The sequence below is a fragment of the Notamacropus eugenii genome, chromosome 3 (genome assembly GCF_028372415.1).
Source record: "Notamacropus eugenii isolate mMacEug1 chromosome 3, mMacEug1.pri_v2, whole genome shotgun sequence".
In the NCBI taxonomy this organism is placed as follows: Eukaryota; Metazoa; Chordata; class Mammalia; order Diprotodontia; family Macropodidae; genus Notamacropus; species Notamacropus eugenii.
Genome location: NC_092874.1, coordinates 195,514,485 through 195,533,058, shown reverse-complemented (window position 1 = coordinate 195,533,058; position 18,574 = coordinate 195,514,485). Strand labels below are relative to the sequence as shown.

The 18,574-nt window shown below is 37.8% G+C and overlaps 1 long non-coding RNA gene across 2 annotated transcripts; it reads right to left on the bottom strand.

Annotated features, from left to right (window-relative positions):
* Positions 1 to 1,448: 1,448 nt before the first annotated feature.
* Positions 1,449 to 14,617, bottom strand: LOC140533734 (uncharacterized). Of its 2 annotated transcripts, none has more exons than XR_011977039.1 (3): positions 14,546 to 14,617; positions 7,551 to 7,625; positions 1,449 to 4,199 (listed from the first exon to the last, which is right to left on the bottom strand). It is a non-coding gene; the product is annotated as an uncharacterized lncRNA (long non-coding RNA). The 2 variants fall into 2 exon arrangements; XR_011977038.1 differs by lacking the exon at positions 14,546 to 14,617 and adding an exon at positions 7,724 to 8,489.
* Positions 14,618 to 18,574: the final 3,957 nt, after the last annotated feature.

Here is an 18,574-nt window from a genome sequence, read left to right as displayed (position 1 = left end):
AAAGTGCAACCAAAAAAAAAACCTGCCCTCAAGTTCTAATAGAGATGACATGTAAATAACTTGGTACATATAAGATATATACAGTGTAAAAGGAAAGCATTCTCAGAGGGAAGGCATTTGCAGCTGGGGTGGGGAGGAGGAACCTGGAAAGACTTTCTGGGTAAGATAGGGAATGAGCTGAGTTTTTAAGGAAATCAGAGAAGTCAGTGAGGCAGAGAAGAAGGGGCACAGCATTTCAGGCAAGGCTTACTGCTAGTGCAAAGGCATAAAATTGGTAAGTGGAATATCCCATTCAAGGAACTACAAAGAAGCCAGCGTAGCTGGGCCTATTCACAGGTTGTGTTTGAACTTCGTTTTCCAAGAGGACCATGACATCAGGGAAATGAAGACATGACTTGCAGTTGACTTTGATTTGAGGGAGGGAGGGCTATACAAGGTCACCAGCCTTACTTTCTTCTCCAGAGCCATCTGGGTCCAGTGGCCTAGTATTCATCAGAACGACTGAAGATAGCCCAGGATGCAATGTGGGGCCTTGGCCATTTTAGGCTAAGGTCTTATCAGACTCTCACTTTGAGTAAGATATACCCATTCAATGAATAGGCCTCTTTAAGTAGTTACTCAAGGGATGACCCCTTTTAAGAAAAAAAAATTTTTTTTTTAAATCAAACTGGGAAGCAAAAACCCTCAGGGTTCCTGGATTAAAGAGAAATAGTTATTATTTAGTAATTATATTCCCTCTATGCTAGGTGGATGGGGACCTGGTAGCTGGATCACAGAGTGAGTGGAGGGAGTAAGGTGTAAGATATAAGGTATAAGGCATAGGATGACTGAAAGGTAGATAAAGGCTTTATATTGATCCTGGAGGTGATAAGAGCACTTGGAGTTCACTGAGTGGGTTGGGGGTGGAGAAATACATGATTAGACTTTGGCTTTGGAAAAAATCACCTGCCAAAGTTAAACTCAAATTTGCCTTAGAAATAAATGTAGGATGTCAACTTATATGAAATATTTAGAGTTTTGTTTATGGAAAATTTATATGGTTGTGGGAAATGAATATTCCCAATACACTTGTGAATGGAGAATAATATATGACATGACTGGACTTAATGATGTGCCATAAGCCAACTGGAACAGGTTCATGTGCTTTATTCTCATAAGTCAGTCACATGACTGTAGTTAGTTATACTTACTGAAAAATGCTGCAATTAGTTATACTTACTGAAAAAAATAATTTTCAATGTATCTGAATGTCAGAATAAAGATTACACATTTTGATTTTTAATTTGCATTCATGCTTTTAGCAATATCTGAAAGAAAACTTAATTTTGAGATCCCAGAACTCAGTGTTAACCAAAAGAATTACTGTAATCTTTGCTATGATTTCGGTAACTAGTAAAGGAAATAAGTAACACTACAAACGGTTTTTTAAAAAGAAAGAAATGTAGCAGTCCATGAAGCATAAATGCATTTTAAGAAAACTTTATTGGAAATGTATAGCATGATATACCATCTTAACTAATTCTAAACTGATTCAGCTCTACCATATATGTTACCAGAAGCAACAATAGGAAGAGAAATATTCGTTTCAACATACATGTAACATGTAATTTTCTGTGCTGTTGTTCAGCTGTTCAGTTATGTCTGATTCTTTGTAACCCCAGGGAAAGATGCTGGAGTGATTTGCCATTTTCTTCTCTAGTATGCCTCTATTTTACAGATGAGGAACGGAAGTAAATAGGAGTTAAGTGACTTGTCCAGGGTCACACAACTAGTAGGTGTCTGAGGCCAAATGTGAACTCAGATCTTCCTGATTTCAGGGCTGGGGCTCCATCCACTGCATCATCTAGCTGCTTTTTTTTTTCCTTTTAGGAAACAGACTGAACTCTTTACAAAGCATTGGAGAGGGTAAATCACCATACAAAAGATCCATAGTAGAAATGACCAGTTACATACCACATGTACTTTTGAGCTACCATTAGAATATTTATGTATAAGAGCTGATCAGCTAGTATAAGTACCTACTCAGAACTGAGGGAAGTCCCAAGAAAATGTCCATTCTTTCCCCAACATCTCCCAGTGTCTGTCTATCCATATATACTATAGTATAATCAGCTGTTTCACTTCCCAACTATTTCCAGTAAAATTAAATTGCACTTCAACCACAAAGAGGCCAAAGGTTAATTAGAGTTGGATATAAATATCAATTTTAGCAAAGAGTCCAAACTCCACCTAAACGTTAGTAATTTTCCTTACTGGGGACTCCGAGCAATTGTTATCTGAATTCATAACCTTTTGTTTAAAACAAATTTACTAAAGCTAAAAAGGGACTAAGCCACACAGACCTTCGGGTCATTTTATTGTCCCTAGGCTTGAGATGAACCTAATTATTATAGCAGGATGTTACATTTATCTCTTCCTAAGCAGCTAGTATAAAGAAGGTACACTTCATAAATGTTCATGGAATCTCTAGATCACAGAATATTAATCAGAAATCATCAAGACTAACTTGTGCATGAACCCTCTCCAACACCCAGTATTGTTATCCAATCTTTGCTTAAAGACCCACAGGAATGGGGAGACTACTGTCTCAAGAGTCAGCTCATTCAGCTTTGGACACCTGGAAATCAAGCTTAAATTGTCCTCTCTGCAACTTCCAATCAGTGCTACTAGTTCTGCCTTCAGAGGCCAAGCAGAAAGAATCTATAGCATTTACCCAGAGGACATCCCTTCAAACGGGCTTTTCTGGCCCACTTCCACCCCCTTGCACTGCCTGACTCAAAGTCTTTTCTCCTCCTTGTTAAACATCTCTGGTTACTTCAACTGGTCCTTAAAAGTCATTGGCTTCAGTCTTTTTATCATCCTCAAGTTGATCAATATTGTTTGTAAAATATGGTGCCCCAAACAGAATAGAGTAGTCCAGATATGGTTTGATCAAGGTAAGGTACAGAAAATTCATAACCTTCCTCACTCATGCCACAATTCATTCACTCAACAAGTATCTATTATATATGTATGTGTATATATATACACACATATAAATATTTTGCCAGGTATTAGGGATACACACATTAAAAACAAAATGGTCCCTGTCCTCAAGGAGCATATATTCTATGTCAGAAAACAACATAAACATCCATAAGCAAATGCAAAAATGTATAGTTATTTGTGTGACATTGAGATACGCTTCCTGTAGTTAAAGTTAAGCAGAATTTTGAGAGAAGCTAAGGGTTCTAAGAGGAAATTACTTTGAATTTATTTTTGTGTATTTTGTATTTCATTATAATTTTATGTATTTGTTCTACTTCCTATTACCCTCTCATAGAATGTACTCTCCTCAAGGGTGAGGAATATTTTCTTTTTATCTTTTGTATTTCCAATGCCTACCCTGTCACGTAGGAGGGGTTTGTTGAATGAATGAAGGAATGAATTCTATACTTGTGTAAGACTTTAAATTTCATCTTATTAGATTTGGACCATCCTTCTACCCCTCCAAAATCTTTCTGGATCCTGAGTCTATCACCAAATATATGAGCTATCCATCAGAATTCCAGTCATCTGGAGTGATTGGTTAGTCATCCAATGGCATGACAAGCATACTAGCTGTCCCTTCATCCAAGTTCTAGTGAGGACAGATTCCTGGATCATTCCAATAGAGACTTTCCTCCAGGCTGATATTGATTATGGCATAATGCATAGTGTTGGACTTGAAGTTAGGAAGGCCTCCCTTCAAATCCTGCTTCAGACACTAGCTAAACAGTCAAGGGTAAGCCACTTAAGATCTCCTATTTCAATTTTCCTCACCCGTAAAATGTAGATAATAATATCTATTGCCCTTGTTTCAAAGGGTTCTTTTGGGGAGTGAATAAGATAATTTGGTTAATAAACTGGAAAACTCTGTTTAAATGCCAATTATTGTTCTCATCACATTATCCTTTAATAAATATTCTTTATATCTGGTCATTCAGCCAGTTCCAAAACTGTCTAGCTGACAGCTCTTGATCTTGTACACAAAGACAAAAGAAGAGTTTGTTACATTTTTTGCTGAAATCCAGGTATGTAGTGATGGTGTTTTTCTGCACCCACTTCACACACAACAAAATTAGCTTAGTTTTTTTATGACCTGTTCTGAGTAAAGTCATGCAGGATTTCAGAGCTTGTCAAACCCTTTACTGAAAGCCAGGTATATTGATGGTATTTCTCTGTCAAAAAAAAAAAAAAGCAATTAGATTGGTTTGATATGACCTATTCTGAGAAAAGCCATCCTGGATCTCAGGGATTATATCCCTTTCTAACTGTTCACAATTTACTCCTTTAATAACATGTTCTAGAATATTTCCATTTACCTAAAATTTGAAGACTTATTGGAAATTGGTACCATATCCAGTCTCTAGTTTTGTAACACTGAGGGGTTTGCTGGAACCAGCTTAAACTGGTTCACAAAAGCCAATTGTCAAATTTTCAGTATGAGCATGCAGAAATCAGCAAACACTACAAATCAGGTCTGAATTTCTTGTTTTGTTTACTGTCTAGTCTTAAGAAAGTGTTGGATAAAATGTTAAAAATGCAAAATAAACGTAAAAGTGTGGGGTTTTTTGGAGAGTTTGTTGTTACGCCAGTACTCCACTGGAGACAAATGTTTCATTCTTCAGTTGTTTAAAGATCACGGAGGAGACACTCAGCAATTACTTCTGCTTATTCTTTCAGTTCTCTGATATGTAGTTCATCCAGTTCTGCTGACCTTATCTTATTGAGGTCAGCTAGGTACTCTCTTAACATCTAAATGCTGAGTTCAAAATCAGTACTTGGGTCTGACCCAAGGACCATACTCAGTTGGATCTGCTTGCATGGGTTTTATTGAAGATGCATGGAGCTAGAACAATCATGGCTACTCCATGTGGTTCCCTCTGACCCCAGGAAACGCTCAACCCCCAATATAGCAACCAGTGGCAGATGTTCATTCTTCTCAGATCTGTTAGAATCAAGGGACCTATCCCCTGGGAGAGGAGGAATACCTTAAACTGGATTCCTAGGCCAATAATCTCATACAAAGGAAGTTTGGCTCTAACTCAGCCTGATACAGGCAGTATTTACCATCCAGAATATGGTATTCCATTCTTCTGGGAAGGAGTGTGGGACATGTTCCCAGACCTCAGTGCATCCTACATTTGACCCTCCCACTGAGTTTCTTCCTCAGATAAGCCTTCTCTTCCTCACTTGGCAAGATCAAAACTCTCTGGATCCATTCCCTAAGGCTCAGGGTGTACCTTAGTAGTGTTATATTTGCTTCAAACTTCTGTGCTCTCTACCAACATCATTCTCTGTTCTCCTATGAGCTTCTGCTCAAGAGATGTGTTGTAGTGTAAAGAAGATTTTTGTTCTTCGAGTTCAGTTTCCCAGGATCCATGGCCATAACAATCTCTTGTTACCCTAAAAAGTATTACCTGTGTATATTGTAAGGGCCATGTGTTACTTGTATATATTGTAAGAGCCCTATAAACCAGGTGGGCACTGGTCAGTGAGTGGGGAACCCTTAGGGTTAAATACACAAGCTAGAATGCTGTGTGTGCCTTGACTGACCCTCATCAAGCTTGGGGAGAGAGGAGACCTCTGATAAATAGAGTGAAGGGAGTACTGTCGTGCTGAATGCACAAGCTAAAAGTGTGCCTTGACCAGCCCCCATCAAGGCTTGGGAGGATTTGGGGAGTGCACAAACTGTGCCCCTCTTGGTTGATCCCATGAAGATGTAGGGGTAGTTGCCCCCTACTTCTCGCTGGCCCCTGCGAGAAGGGCGATTAGGAAATGCTGTAAGAGTTAGTGGTCCCATTGTCAGCAACCCTTGTGAGAACACTGAAACACTAAACTAGAATAAAGTAAGATTTTTAACCCCTATGAAGGGGTCTGCCAGTCTGACCAGATCAAGAATGAATCTGTGCTAGCAGCCCTTCTGTGTGCTGTGTCTATTGGGGATACATATGTATGGTCAATGTATTCAAGTACTAGAGTCAAGACAGCTTCCTGCAGTACTCTGGTAGCATTCTGAATAGGCAGGTATCAGTCCTAATTAACACAGAAATCCTAAAATGACTGGTTGGAGGCCAGGAAAAGTCAATGAGTTAATGTTCTACCACTTCAGCCCTGGAAATGTCCAAATGTGTTCTGTGGCCCCAATCTGAATAAGACCCTTGCCTGGACTAGAGAGAGGGTTTGAATTCAAAAGTTAATATTTACATCATGCTTTAAAGTTTATAAAGCCTTTTACACAGAATATTACATTTGAGCCACTCAACAATCCTACAAAGTTAGGTACTAGGGGTATCATTAGCTCCAGATGAGAAAACTGAAGATCCAAGATGTTACGTAACTTGCCCAGGGTCATACAGCCAAGTATCAGAGATAAGATTTGAACTAGATCTTGCTGACTAGAAATCTACCACAATGAATCACAGATTTATCACAGATCCTTGTGTTGATGCTATCTACCTCCAGTGAGAGAACTGATGAACTCTGAGAATGGATTGAAGCATATTTTTTAAAATTTTCTTTATTTTTCTTGCTTTTTTGCATGGAAAAAAATGCCTGTAGTCCACAGACCAAATAAACATTTAAATATTCTTTAAAAAATAAATCAAAGATTTAGAGTCAGAAGGACTCTTAAAAATCATCTACTCCAGCCCTGTCATTTTACAGATGAGAAAACTGGATCCTAGAAAGGTGAAGTAATCTAATTAACATCACATAGGTAGTAAGTAAGGGGTATTTAACCCTAAGTTCTCTGACTCCAAATGGTATACTCTATCATACTTTACAAGCTCCCTAGGACAACAGTTTGGGTTAGAGAAGAGAGAAGGAGAAGCCGAGAAGAGGCTGTCAACTGAAAAGAGTAGCTTGGAAACAATGTCCAGATGCCCCCTTACTTTTTCTAGCTTTAACTCCTATGGTGCAGAATGGAGCCCTGGACACTCTGAGCAAGGTAGATAACTCTGAACATGAACTCCATCCTTACTGTGTCTAGAATGTCCTGCCTGCCCAACTTATTCCATTGAGGGGAACTATCCTTTAAAACTCCAACACTGTTGTTGTTTGTTTGTTTTTTAATTTTGTTACAACTGATAGCTCACTAATTGTGGGGGGAGGGGGAGAGATTATATGCAGGAGTGAAGGTAGGATTGTGTATTGAAGCAAAAGGCATCAATAAACACAAGATAAAAAATTTTAAATAAATTTCATTACTCCCCTCAAAAAAATCCAACTTAAGCATACTGCCTTCAAATAGCTGTTTCTGAGTTCATGACTTCTTCTTCAACTTTATTTCTAATTTTTTCTTTTTTTATTATAAACTTAATATTACATCCAGAAACACAAATACTCCAATACGCAAAGAGCAAAAGAGAGGATTGTATCTGAAGGCAATCTTTATACATTACATAACGTATACTTTAATTTGTACCTCTCTGATGCATGTATTATGTAATATTGTATATTAAAACTATCTATCTTGGTGTTTTCCTCCTGCTAGCCTATAAGCTCCTTAGGGCAGAGATATGTCTTACCAATAAGTCAGCCTGGGATACTGGTACCACGTGGGGTCTTTTGGTTGGATGCCTTGGGTGTCGTTTTCCTTAAACCTGCATAAACAGACATATGAAGCAGGTCAGTGGCATAACGTATAGCTGTTGTCCTAGATTTGGAGTCAGGAAAATCTAAGTTTGAATCAAGAACTTACTAGCTTTTTTCAGTTCAGTCATTTTCAGTCATGTCTGACTTTTCATGACTCCATTTGGCATTTTCTTGGCAGTGACACCGGCTCTGGGCAAATCACTTAACATTCTGTGACTCAGTTTCTTTATGTGTAAAATGGGAATAATAGTCTCTCCCTCGCAGGGTTGCTGTTTGGATCAAATGAGATAATATACACAAGCACTTTGCAAGCCTTATAAATTATTTACATGCTAGATATTAGCCGACGGTTACAAAGAGAGTGAGTCTTTGTGTTAATTATCTGCCAAGGAAGCTAATTAGCTGAGTTCAATATCTGCATCACCCACAAGGTGACACTATTTTATCCACCAGCCTAAGCCTTGTCAGCTACTCTCTGACACTTATTATTAGACCAATAGTCCTTTTCCAAGAGTCACTAAATCACTATGATTAAACCATCCCTTGTTGGCTAAGTCCCAATTTAATTTGGAGAATGGAATGGAATATCGCTCAAAATATTAAAATATGGATTTTGCTGTTTAGCTCAGAGCCCTCACTCCATAATGGATTCCACTACCTTAGGTCACTTTCCAATTCAGTCATAGATTGAGAGGCTTAGTATGCTGTGATCAGATAATACATTATACATATATAGGAAGACTGAGGTTTTCACTGGCCATTATACAGCACCAAAATGCTCAGGCTTCACTGCTTATTAATATATGGATAAAAAAAAACCTTAATTCAGGCTGCACAGATGGGGAAAAATAACCATAAGCAAACCCTCAGCATGCTGAATGTGCCCAGACATACTTGAATGTCTCAAAAGACAATTACTTTGCATTTTAATTTAACTGCACATACTAATCTGTTTTATTTTAAAGTATCATGTAATAAGTCACAAACTGCATAATATAGATATTGTAGAAATATGTAGGAAACCCATATTTACTTGCAGCTCACATTCAACTGCACATTAACTCTGGAAATTCACACCTCCTTAGTACCCTCTGCCCCAGTGCCCCTCTGTCACTTTGAGTAGCGAGGGCAGGGAGTGGACATTGAAAAGTTCTACTCAGATTCTTTATTTAAGAAGCATATCCAAAACAGACATCTCATGATTTCCTACCTGGCTACACTTCTCTGGACTTCATCATGCCCTCATGCCAACCCTTCCCTCTTCTCGCCTCCTTAACTTCTTTTGTATGTTGTCTTCACCATTACATTTTGAGCTCCATGAAGGTAGAAATTGTCTTTTGCCTTTCATAATATCCCTGGCTCTTATTTCATGGCATATAATAGAGCAAATTCAATAAATATTTAATTGTGACCGCTCTGTAAAGACACTGATCTTTCCCTTCCCTTCCAATTATTATTTTAGAAAAGCAGCTGCATCATTTTTGCCAAGATGAGTGTCTACAATGTTTGTTAACTTTGTTGCATGTTATCTGCTAAAATAACATGGCAAATGTGTGGCTTTACATTTAATTCACTCATATAATTGAATTGAGTTTAATGACATGGTTCACTTCAGTGATAAAGTAAGATAATGAATATACTAATAATAGTGTGAATACCTTGAATTTTTCAGTTAAGAACTTACATGAAAATAATATGGCAACCATTTGCATTGCATGCAAAAAACTGAGTAGTGCCCAACAGAAGCAAATTTATATTTTAGCTCAGGTTAGTGTATCCCTATTTAAAACTATTAAACATTTGATCTTGGGACCTGGTTTATGATATTCAGGAAAAAAATTAACTAGAAGACTAGGGTTGATTATCTAGAAATTATCTAATAAGGGCCTAGATTAAGCATATTTTCTGGAAGTGAAATTGGACTAAAAAAAATTTCCAGTCCAATAAGTATAAAAAGTATAAGTGGTTAGAATATATAATTCATCAAAAGATTCAAAACTTTTCTTTTATTGTCATTTCTTCATCTTTAATTATCCAGCAAAAAGAGGTCACTCACATTGATTAAGCATTATTGCTAAGACATTCAGAAGTTGGCATATGATTAATGATTTAAAAACCACTATCTGTCAGAATATCATGTATCAAACTGTTTTTCATGATCAAGTTTTAATGATGAGCGATGAGTGATTTATTGACATGTTATTGAAAGAGGACAAGTAGGATTATCTGTCTAAACAAGAAAAGGAATAGTCCGTAGCTAAAATAAAATGGAGCAACTGACATTTTCCTTTCGTTTGCTAAAAAGTGGGAGATCATTCAGGTTTCACAATGAAAAATCTCACAGATTATTTCTAAATTGGGCCAATATGCTACAAAAATAGGATCCCCATAATGGCAAAGCAAATATAACAATTTCTCAAAATGCTATGTGTGTAATATCATCCAAATTTCTGTAGTTTGGGTTTGGCACATCACCATGCAACAAACTGCCATGCCTTCACTAAATGGAAATAGTCTCAATAATCATTGACAATATTTCTGACTGTGGATACCATGAGCTGCACCACTGAGGTACAATAGTTTGACAATGAGAAACCTTGTCCACGCATACAGATTGTCTGTTCCATCAGTCACTTTTAACAATTGATGCTTTTTTGACCAATGGAATGATGTCCATGACATACTTAAAACAGAATGATCCTCAGTGACACTATCTGTTGTGATGGCAGATCTGTTTGTGCTGCTTAAATGCAACACAGAGAAATAACAATATTCAAGTATGTTGAGATGTACATTGTTTGAACCCCATCCTAGTAAATGTACACATTTCAAGTAAACAAGACAAAACTTTAATATTTATTTAAAATCCATATTTATGGAAATATGTTTTACATGAATATACATATATATATGTGTGTGTGTGTGTGTGTATATATATACATATATAACCTTTATCAAATTGGTTACCTTCTCAATGAGGGGTGCGGGGAGGGAAGGAGAGAATGTGAAACTCATAATTTTAAAAATGAATGTTAAAAATTGTTTTTACATATAATTGGGGAAAAATAAAATACCAAAATTTTAAAATATGCTAAATCTTTAAAAATATTCATGCTTTCTATATGTTTTCATGAAGGGGAGTCTTGGTTGACATGCAATAACAAGGAAGAAGATGCCATTGAAGACATCGAAGTCACTGCCAAACACAAGAAGGGAATGGAGAGCTGTAAAGCAAACCTACTCCAACATTTTATAAACTTTGCAAGAAAGTGACTGAAACAACTTACTTCGCCAAAGCGAGAGTAAAAGTCAAGGGTCTTATGTAAATTCATTCAAGCTAAATTTTGTCCTTCACGTGATGCAGTCTATTCTCCAGAGGTTGGTAAGAGTTAGGCTGGTCAAGCTGGAGCTTGATCTCAACTGGCTAAATGCTATAAGGGGTGAAAAAGTTGCATAACTCTTTAACTGTGATGAGACGTGGTCCAGAAAGATTTTCTTTCTTTAAAGAACAAAAAACAAAACAGGGTTTGTAAAGCAAAGGTGTTATATACACCGTCCCTGTTCCGCTACTCATTGGGATAGGAGCTTTGACTCGTTTAGTTTCTGACCTGGGCCAATTCACCCCTCCTTCAGCAACCTTTTGGCCCCCTTGTTCCTGAGGGCTCACCATTCTGAGGCCAAACTTATTCTGAGGACACTGTCTTCTTAATGCTATTGCAGCTCAAAACTACCAAGAATAAGCAATCCCCAGACTCAGCCTCCCTAGTACATGGGAGTCAAAAATATGTCAACATACCTGGCAGAACATCCTGCATCACAAAAGTTAGGAACTCAGTGCCCGCATGATATAAAAAACTCAGTAAATCTTTTTGGCCCTCCCCTCATACCAGAGAAATCTGAATTATGATGATATTAAAAGATAGACTATATTGGTATTATACAATACTGTATATATATATATATATTATGCATTTCTGAGTTTCTAATTTTTTCTCTGTTATCCGTTGGCCTTTGCGCATTCATTCTCTGTAACTTCCACAAAACTCCCCCAAATTTTCCATTTAATTTCTTATACTCATATGTTGAAACCATGGTGTGGAAAGTCACTATGTGGAAGAAATAATTGTATTTTTAACTTCATTATTCAGTGAAAATGTGAATATTTGTGTACAGAATGATGTGCTTAAAAAGAAAAAAACATTCACTCATCTGGTGACGTTTGAGTCCCAGCACGACTCTGATACAAAAGAGGAGCGAGAGAGAATAATTTTATTTTGTCTACTCCTAGACTCAGTGATTAACAGCATTTACCAGCGATTTGAATGGGAGCCTTGTGAAGTTGTGACTGCAGTGGGAAAACTGCTAAGCTTAGACATGGCCAACAGATTTAATGTGGCCTTGGATAGAATAGAAAGTGAAATCAAAAGACTTCAGGGTTAAGAGGAGTCTTTTCCTAAAGATTGTTCTAGCAACACTTTCAGAGAATGACTTAATTGGCTAAAGGAATTGGATTGGTTTTTCATCTTCCAAGCCTTTGATGGATCTATTCAGCGCTTACATGATTACAATCCATTCATGTGAAATGGCCTTTTAAAAACTAACACCTGGAACAAACAAACCAAGAAGTACAGTGTCCAAATAACACCCCAACTCTCTTGTGATTTTGTACATTGAAAAAGAATGAGCTTCATTAGTTACATGCACTGACGGAATTAAAAACTTTATGTCCATAAATTCTTGATGAGATACTTCTCATTTTCTAGGACAGGAAGATGAAAAAAATTGTACTCTGTGTCAATCAGTTTGGGTTAGCTCATTATCAGATTAAAGATAAAAATCATGGAAACTTGATACATGCTTGGTTATCACAAAAGCAAAAAATTGGTCTTCTATATCTATATTTTGTTCATAATTTTTAGGTGCACATGCACAGACCCCTATCAACTTGCTGAGATGGAGTCTCTCCATATGGAGTGTCAACCATTACTAAGTTCATTCTTAGAAAGATAAGCAAAATGGCACTGCATGTGAGTGTTATTTTTCTCAAAGTTTGTGGAACATGCATATAGATATATGCATGGGAACTCATCATAGACAACAAATTCAAGGATGGACAGACAAAAGAGATCTTATATCTTCAGAGCAATTCCCTCTCACCCCTCTCTCCTTTCTTGGCTCAGGATGCCCATGTCAGCCAAAATAATAGTCTACATATGGTTAATTATGATATAAGAAAGGAATTTCTTAATTGGATAGATTGCAAATACTATAAAATAGGAGAATGTCAAGATGTCAATTGAAATTATAGATCCAGAATGTCTGTGTTTCTTTTACCATGAATATGACATAATATGACATAAGAAAAGTCTCATTATTCAAGATATTTTCTGATTCAAAACACCTTGCCCTTGGTAGTCATAAACAGAAGAATGCTTTTGGCTGGCTTCATCTGGCCTTGCACTTGCTGACCCAGGAAGGGGCATTTTGAGTTTACTCAGAGAGTAAGGCATGTCTGTTCTGCCAGAGCACACAAAGCATTATGTATGGTAGGTTAAGCTTAGAGTGGACCCAAAATGTCTCTCCTGATTGGCCAGTCCAAGTTTTAGGCCTTTCTCAGGTCTCAGAGATTCAAAATGGTTTGGGGAAGGATTTACAGGAGGATGCTAAGGAGATGTCTTTTGGGAGATGATGTCAGGGAAATGACTTGGAGAGACTGTGGAGAACGCATGGACATTTCATGTATGGTTTGGATTGCCTAACCATGTGACTGAAAGCAGTCTTTTCTGATTTGGAATGTAGTCAGAATTGTTGGCATCCTCAAAAAGTACTGAGGCAGCTTCAGAAACCTCTCTTTTTGCTCCATTTGTGGCTGAGGGAACTCAGTGACCCTCTCTCTTACATCTAGTAAGAAGTAATGTGGTAAGAGGGGCAATCTTGGGACATTCCTCTCCTTCTGGGGCCATATAACCCCTGAGAAATAGGTCTGGGTCTTTGGTTTTTTCCTTCACTCTCTTTTCCTCTTAAGCACAATTAGTGGAACCACAGGAGAATAAGCTTCAGGAATTTAGGAGTCCTAATCCAGGCTGGGTTTTGCAGGCGGTTGATGCCCTAAGGAGCAATGAGGTGACATTCAGAAGTAACATTTGGGACTCCAACTCAGTGGAAGGATTAATCTGACAATCTACAGGAACTTGGTGAGACCAATACAATACAGAAACTGAGTTAAGTTTTGAGCCTAAGAGACCAAGGTGGTGTTGGGGAAAGTATGTCCTTGTGGCATTGGAGAAAATGTTAATGTATTTGTTCTTACTATACGTGTTTAGTAAAAACCTCTTTGTAAAGTCCAATCCTTGTTAAGCGGTTAAACCGAAACAGGGAGCTAGCAACATTGTCCCCCTAATAGGGGGAAAATACAGCAGCGAATGCTCCAGAAAATGGCAGACAAAAAAATATGCCCACATCCCTCAGGATATCCAGAGGGGGATACACCCTGCCTAACCCTAAGAGTGGGGCAAAAGAGATACTCTACTTGATGAAAATTTATTTGTTAATTTAAAAATCATTACACTTAGTTAAGTTTTAATTTCCTTAGCTCGATTATTGAATGAAAGATATATTCTTCATGCTAAGCCACTAAATGAATGTTTGCATTTAAAAAAATAAAATAAAATTCCTTGAGAGCACACACTGACAAAATGTTCTGTGCATACCTATGACACTAACTTTGCAGACTGCAGCCTCTGGGCAGTGCTGATCATAATGTCCACACCATTTTATGGTACCCAGTTATTCAAGCTATGAAAGCTTTCACCTTTCCTGGAACTCCAAAAAAAGTCAAAAGAAGACAGGAAGCATAGATTGATTGTATCTCTTTATCTTATTTCTGAATCTTTCAGCTCTAGATGAAGGGGTAGGTAGGTATAGTTACCCTGTTGTGTCTGGGAACATCTCCTTGGATGGAGAGCAGCAGGGTGCTGGGAAATGTTTCACAGCTGGCTCTATGGGAGAAGAATAGATGCACCACACACTCAAGTTTAATCTGCATTAAAAACATTTTATCCATGACTTTCGTAAGTCTAGAGTCTAGACAATCAACAAAACAGTAAATCAAGCCCTGGTTTGCAGCTTTTGCCAAAAGAGTAGTAAATGCTCACACTGAAAATTTAACAGTTGATTCTCAGAAGCTGGTAAGTGCTGAATCCAACACATCTCTGGCCCAAAGGAAAAGTATGCAGAGAGATTACAGAGCATCAGGATACAGTTCAATCAATAAGCATTTATTAAGTGCCTACTGTGTGCAAGTTAAGTGCTAGGGATAAAAGCACAGATGTGAGATAGTCCCTTCTCTCAAGTTGCTTATATTGTAGTTGGAGAATACAACGTGTAAGCAAATAAATCAGTACAACATATATGCAAAGTAAAAGGAGGGACACTGGATAGAACTGAAGTCGTCCACAAGCATTTCTTAAGTACCTACTACCTCTTAAGTAATAAGGCACTGTGCTAAAGGCTGAAGATACAAAGAAAGGGTTGTTGAATGCCAGACAAGGTTAGGGACCAACAGCAGTGCAGAAAAGGACATTTGGAACATGACTACACCAGCTCCTTACACCTGTTCACTTTCAGGCTTGTTTCCTTATTAAATCTCTATATTCAAAATGCAATCAAGGTATGTCATGGAATATTACTCAGACTGAAGAATCTTTCTCCTGTTGGCATATCACGCTTACCCCTTCCCACCCCCACTGTGAACTGGGGAATATCTTATTTCCTAGATTCCTCTCTCTCATTTTCTAATCATACATTGGTAGGGTTGGGCAAGAATCACTGCCAGTGGCTGTGCACTTTAATAATAACTTTAAATAGAAGAGGTGCATGGATAAAGGTTAGAAATTCACAGTTTCCCATTTCAGCCTGTTCTGGCTTCCCTTCTTTCCTACTCCTGCCTAATCAGAGGACAAAGAAGAAGTGAAATGGTTGGACAGATCAGTTGGACAATGGTTGTACAAAAGGGATCAGGGCTTTTCACTGGGCAGTGAAACAAAAGGGGAAATAAAGTGTCCATGGACTAGATCCTGGGCATTTTAGCATCCATGTGCCTGATGCTTTGGTCTCATCTATACTCTGATTCTCTAGGTGAGAGGTATCAAACTCTGGGCAAATGTTTCCTTCAGTGTGTTCTGAACTAAATTAAAATGTAATTGGCAAATGTTGAACAAAATGAATAAAAATACAATACAGTATTTTGCTGTTGCTGTCAGTCATGTCTGACTTTGCATGACCCCACTTGCAGTTTTCTTGGCAAAGATAACAGAGTGGTTTACCATTTCCTTCTCCAGCTCATTTCACAGATAAGGAAACTGAGGTAAACAAGATTAAGTGACTTGCCCAGGGTCACACAAGTGGTAAGTGCCTGAAGTCAAATGTGAACTCAGATCTTCCTGATTCCAGGCCCTACACCATCAAGGTGCCCCACAATAAAGTATAGATCGTGCTCATTTGTGGTTTTCTAAACCAACATACAGCCCTCATGGATCTGTTTCTATTTGACTTTGACCTCACTGCTCTGCCTGGTCCCATCAGTCCTCAATCCACTTGTATCTGTCCTGCGCTCTGCTCTCCATCTCATTTCTGTTGTCCTCTGTCAATAACTGCCAGGCCATCAACAGCTGGCAATTATTAATTCTGCTCCCTGACTGTGTGTTCCTACAAGCAAGGGAGTCCTAGCCAAAAGGGGCTCATGGAGTAATACTCTTGTCTCTTCCTCTGTCTCTCATCCTCATGCTTTCTGTCCCTTTCAAGAGTATAGGAAACCTCAAGGACCCAAGGCTTCCTATCCTGCCTTCATAGACTCTAGCTGGTGATCTCCCTCCAATTCAGTGACGTCTCTGGGTGAGGAATTAAACAAAATCAATGTTTAGTTTGATTTTTAATTTTTTTCTCACTTAATAGTATTTTATCTTTCCAATTGCATGTAAAGATAGTTTTCAACATTTTGTGTTCTAAATTTCTTTTCACTTCTTTCTTCCCCTCCCCAAGACTGCAAGCTATCTAAGTTATACATGTACAATCATATTAAAAATATTCCCATATTAGTCATGCTGTGAAAAAAAATCAAAACAAAAAGGAAAAACCACAAGAAAGAAAAAAGAGAGAGAAAATAGTCTGCTTCAATCTGCATTCAGATTCCATAATTCCTTCTCTGGATGTAGGTAGCATCTACCAGTATGAGCCCTTTGGAATCATCTTAGATCGTTGTATTGCCGAAAAGAACTATGTCTATCAAAGCTGATCATCACACGATGTTTCTGTTACTGTGTACAATGTTCTCTTGGTTCTGAGCATTTTACTCAGCATCTACCAGTATGAGCCCTTTGGAATCATCTTAGATCATTGCATTGCCTAAAAGAACTATATCAAAGCTGATCATCACACGATGTTTCTGTTACTGTGTACAATGTTCTCTTGGTTCTGAGCATTTTACTCAGCATCTACCAGTATGAGCCCTTTGGAATCATCTTAGATCATTGTATTGCCGAAAAGAACTATGTCTATCAAAGCTGATCATCACACTATATTTCTGTTACTGTGTACAACAGTTCTCTTGGTTCTGAGCACTTTACTCAACTCATGTAAGCCTTTCCAAGTTTTTCTGAAATCTGCCTGCTCATCATTTCTTATAGCATAATAAATAGTATTCCATTACATTCATATACCACAGTTTGTTTAGCCATTCCCCAATTGATGAGCATCTGCTCAATCTCCAATTCTTTGCCACCACCTAAAGAGCTGTTATATTTTTGTACATGTGGGTCATTTCCCCCTTTTTATGATCTCTTTGGGATACAGACATAGTAGTGGCACTGCTGGATCAAAGGGTATGCTTAGTTTAAAGTTCTTTGAGCGTAGCTCCAAACAAAGTTAATGTTGCTGTAACTTCAAAGGTGACATCTCTACATCAGGAGATACCACAAAACTAGTATAACATCACTTCTAGGATGATCGTGACACTAACAACAGGAGGAATAAGGAAAGGCCTCTTCTCTACGTCAGAGACCAATACAAATCACACAACAGATGCTTAAAATATTTGTCATTAATTGACTTTTATCCTGGATCCTAAGGACCCAAGAAGAACATAATGACTCTGTCCCCTTCGCATATGCCCCTCTCCTCCAAGAATTCAAATCACTCTTTTAGAGATTCAAAATAGCCTAGTGTATATCCAGAAAAAGGACCTTAAACCAACTTTTCAGGCAATTCCAAACTCAATAATACCAAATCTGTCATCATCTCTAATTAATTTTTTGAAAACCTACAGCCTTAAGTCAGCCAAACTCCATTCTCCTTTTACCTCTGGTGATCCAGACTCTATGACCCTTACAGCTCATCTTCCATGCACTAAACTTGGCTAGCCCCCATCATATCCTAAACCAGGGCCAGTGTTGTGTTGGAATAGGGAAAGACTCTTTGGCTAAATTTTCAGGAATTTTGTGAGCTGGTTACATACTTTAATCATTTCCTTCAATGCTTGTATTATTTATTTATTTTTAAAGATTGGTGTCAACCAGAACAGAGTGTATTTTCAATACATTATTATTTACTTTAAATGATTCTGGATTTAATGATGAATATTTGAAAGTCAATTTAAATGCATTTTGTTCTGATGATACTAATACAATGATGGGAAAAAAGTCTAGAGTAGCTTTGGAATTGTTAGAAATTTATCTAAAATTTTCATTTGGTGGGCCAGCTAGATAGTGTAGTGGATAGAACACCAGCCCTGCAGTCAGGAGGACCTGAGTTCAGATTTGAACACTTACTAGCTGTGTGACTCAGGGCAAGTCATTTAATCCTGATTGCCTCCAAGAAAAAAAAATTATCATTTGGCACTATTTAAATCACCAGTTTCAATTACCACTTGATGATTCACTTTCTGGAATAAAACAACTTAATC